Source organism: Arvicanthis niloticus, chromosome 3 (genome assembly GCF_011762505.2).
Source record: "Arvicanthis niloticus isolate mArvNil1 chromosome 3, mArvNil1.pat.X, whole genome shotgun sequence".
In the NCBI taxonomy this organism is placed as follows: domain Eukaryota; kingdom Metazoa; phylum Chordata; class Mammalia; order Rodentia; family Muridae; genus Arvicanthis; species Arvicanthis niloticus.
In genome coordinates, this window is record NC_047660.1 from 118444269 (window position 1) to 118448427 (window position 4159).

General features: G+C 42.3%; 1 pseudogene; it reads left to right on the forward strand.

The window, feature by feature from the left end:
- Positions 1–819, forward strand: LOC117705051 (glutathione S-transferase alpha-4 pseudogene; annotated as a pseudogene).
- The last annotated feature ends 3340 nt before the right edge of the window (positions 820–4159 follow it).

The following is a 4159-nucleotide window of genomic DNA, read 5'->3' on the forward strand; positions in this document are numbered from 1 at the left end:
ATGGAAGCCAAACCCAAGCTCTACTACTTTCAAGGCAGGGGAAGGATAGGGTCAATCCGCTGGCTGCTGGCTTCAGCTGGAGTGGAGTTTGAAGAAGAATTTCTCGAGACAAGGGAACAATATGAGAAGTTAGAAAAGGATGGATGCCTGCTTTTGGCCAAGTACCTTTGGTTGAAATAGATGGAATGCTGCTGACACAGACCACAGCCATCCTCAGCTACCTTGCTGCCAAGCACAACTTGTATGGAAAAGACCTGAAGGAGAGAATCAGGATTGGCATGTATGCTGATGGCACCCAGGACCTGATGATGATTGCTGAGGCTCCCTTTAAAGCCTCTCAGGAAAAAGAGGAAAGCTATGCTTTGACAGTGATGAAACCTGTTACTTCCCAGTGTTTAAAAAGATTTTAAAAGACCACAGAGAGGCAACCAACTCAGTTGGGCAGACATACAGCTGCTAGAAGCCATTTTGATGGTGGAAGAACTCAGCGTGCTCCTGTGCTATCTGACTTCCCTCTGCTGCAGGCGTTTAAGACAAGAATCAGCAACATTCCTACAATTAGGAAGTTCCTGCAACTGGACGTCAGAGGAAGCCTCCTCCAGATGGCCACTATGTTGAGGTGGTCAGGACTGACCTAAAGTTCTAATGGCAGCATGCTTTAAGGTGGCTACTACAAGGATCCAGTTGCAGCGTTGCTATAGGCCAGCTGCAGAGCATTCCAGAAGCAAGGTATAGAGCCCAGGAGTAAAAATCTTCAAAGAACAAACCCCACAATGACAAGTGCTAATTAAATACAGTGAAAAACTAAAAAAAAAAAAAGTTTCTTGAATGAAGGAGTGAATGGGTGGTTAGAGTTTCTCTTGGGGGAATGCGCCCTATGGAGCCATTTCAAACATCTGGTTCATTCATTACTGCTTCCCCTGCAGGGTAGATGGATGTGTGGGACTATTTATTTGTAGTTGAAATTAGTGTAAGAAGGTACTGTTATAAATGCTTAATAAGTCATCTGTGATTTTGACTTTCAATAAAGAGAAATCACTGATCTACTCATAACTATTATTGATGTTTACCAGTTACCCTTTTCCCATGTTAATTCATATGTTGTATCTAAAAAACTAGTTAAATATTAACTAATCTAATATATATAATATAATATAAATATACATAATATATACGTACATACATACATACATGTGTGTGTGTGTGAGAGAGAGAGAGGAGATGAATGAGAATTAGAGGTAAAAACCCCAGAGTATCAAAAGCCCTTGACATCTACCTCTTCTCACAGCCTTAGTACTATTTTTTCTGTTCTTTACAGTGAATTTGTTGTTCCAAATCCTTTTTCTGGAGCTAAATCCTCAACTGGATTAATTCCCAGTGTTCTACCCTTATAAAGAAAAACATTCACTGGGGCTGGCTTATAAGTTTAGAGATTATCATCATGGCTAAAGGCATAGCTGCATGCAGACAGATACGGTGCTGGAGAAGGAACAAAGAGTTCTACATCTAGATCCTCAGACAGCAAGCAGGAAGAGAGACACTGTGCATGACTTAGGCTTCTGAAACCTCAAAGCCTACCCCTAGTAACACACTTCCTCCAAAAGGCCACACCTACCTCAACAAGGACATACCTCCTGATAGTGCCACTCCCTGTGACCAAGCATTCAAATGAGTCTATGGGGCCCATTCTTATTCAAACCCACCATCCTAGTGTAGACAAATCATTGAGAATAATAAGGCCTTTCTCAATGCTGGTGGGCTTAACCCAGAGAACTAAGATGCTGGATGATTAATGGTCAACAGATTGGGCCTGAGCCAGTGGCTTTTGAATTTGTTGTCTCACATGGATATGAGACATAACAGACAAAGGAGTTAACAAAGTGAAATTTATTAAGGAAAAACAAGAAAGACTCTGGAGAGTGGAAGCAATCCCAAGAGAGATACTGCTGAGTGGTGTGGCTTAGCAGGCTTTTCTGAGAACAGTGGCAGAATGGACTGAGGTACTTTTTATTAAGTTAATTCTCTGGGCATATTGCTAGCTAAACCAATGGGAGTGCACGCACACACACACAGACACTGTGCATGTCTCTTGGTCCAACTAAGGAGATGATCATGTGCTCTTTGTCCAACCAGGGGCGTCATCATATGTCATGGTGATTTCTGTTCATTTTCTTTTGACCTTGATATATTGGTCAGGGTTCTCTAGAGTCACAGAACTTATAGAATGTCTTTATACATTAAGGGAAATTATTAGAATGACTTATAGTCTGCAGTTCAACTAACCCAACAATGGGAATTCAAGCCTGGGTCAGAAGCCTATGTCTTCCAGCCTCAAGATCTGGATCACAGGTAGGTGTTCCCTCCATTTCTGGATTGTAGATCATTCTAGATATAGTCAAGCTGACAACCAGGAATAGCTGTCACACTTAGATATCTCTGTTATCTGTTGATTAGAATATTCTCTCTTTATCCTCAGGTTTTGAGGTTTGTGCTCCTCCGAGAGACCCTTGCACTTACACTCTGTAGGGAGCTAACTCTCTAACTCTCAACTCTTTCCTTCCTCCCATCTCCACCCTTCTGCTCATTTTCTCTGCTTATCTCCCTTTCCCACTGTTATATGACTTTCCCTGAAAAAATGTGAACAAATATCTCTTCATCAGAGAGAGAGAGAGAGAAAGAGAGAGAGAGAGAGAGAGAGAGAGAGAGAGAGAGAGAGAGAGAGAGAGCTTAAGTCTAGCTTGGTGACTTATGGGAGTATCAGTAACCAGAAGGCAACTGCTGTCATCAAAAGCCATCCCCAATGTGGCTGACAGCTGTAGCTTCAGGCACCTCCCCCATACCTGGTCACTGCTTATATAGACTTGGGGAGCAGCCTTGTGAATCTTAGAAATTTCTGAGTTTCTCAAGCCTTACATGTTTCCTTAGCCTCTTGAGTCTTATGAGCTCCTGGCTCTGGGAGGCTGTTTCAGTAGCTACACAACACTTGCTTTCTTTTTCCTCATAGTACCATTACTTTCCAATATTCTATATGTTAATTCAGTTATTGTTTCTTGTTTGCATTCTCCAGGATAGGCACGATCCCACAATTCCTACTTCATCTTTAATATTTAAAAGAGTGGCTGATACATAGATGATACTCAAATATTTGTTGAATGAATGCAACTAAACCCCAACTTCAACCTTCTGGCCATTTGGTGCACTCAGCAGGTCTCCCTCAGATGGATCGTGCCTGGCCTGGGTGCATCTATATTTTCTGTATTGCAGCCAAAATCCTGTTAGCTCTACCAAGGCGTTGCCTTCTTGAGGACCTGGTTTTGACATAGCTGGTTATATTTAGTTTTGTTTCCATGCCATAAAATGTGAAAAATAAGACCTCACTGAAGTGTTTTGGACTTCCCATGTCTCAGAGTCAGAACTGCAGAAGTGATCAGCAAGATTCTGGTTGCTTTGCAGTATTATTTCAGATGATAATGTGCAGGTGCTGTTGCCCTCTCTGCTGTTTTTATTTTCAACTGAAAACAGTGCCTTAAGTAAAGTCAAACGGTTCGTAATCCTTCTTGAAAAGTCTTAAAAGCCCCAAAGGCCAGTGGTTGGCAATTAAAACAGTAATAGTAACAAATAAAAGATTTACTGAATGTCTTCTTTGTGCCACCTACTGCTCCAGACACTTATAAATGTACTATCTTGTTTGCTTGTCATGACAACTGGGTGAAAGAAAAATCATGATATTGGGAATGCTTTACAGATGACAGACCAGAGATCATAGAGGAAGTATGTCTGAATCCTTAGAGTTGGCATAAGACAGTCTCTCTGCAGAATCTGTACACTTGTGTGCTGCAAGCTCTGCTGGTAAAATGCAGCAGGCGTGGGGGGAAAGGGAAGCTTGCTTTGAAAAGCAAGCAAAGTAATCCCATGACCTGGAGGAGCCATAGCAACTGAAAATGCTGTCTGCTCAAGTGAGCCCTGTTGCTTCCCTGCTTGATACCAGAAGCAGGTGAAAGACCTCCAAGAGACCCTGTTACTATTCTTAGCCAAGGGCCAGGCTGCTTGCAACCCTCTTCCCAAGCTCTTCCTCCATCTTGGCTGCAGGAGCCCCTGCTCTTTAGTTGAGCTCTGAGAGATGTTGTTGACAGTGAGAACCCCTACCTAAAATCTGTTC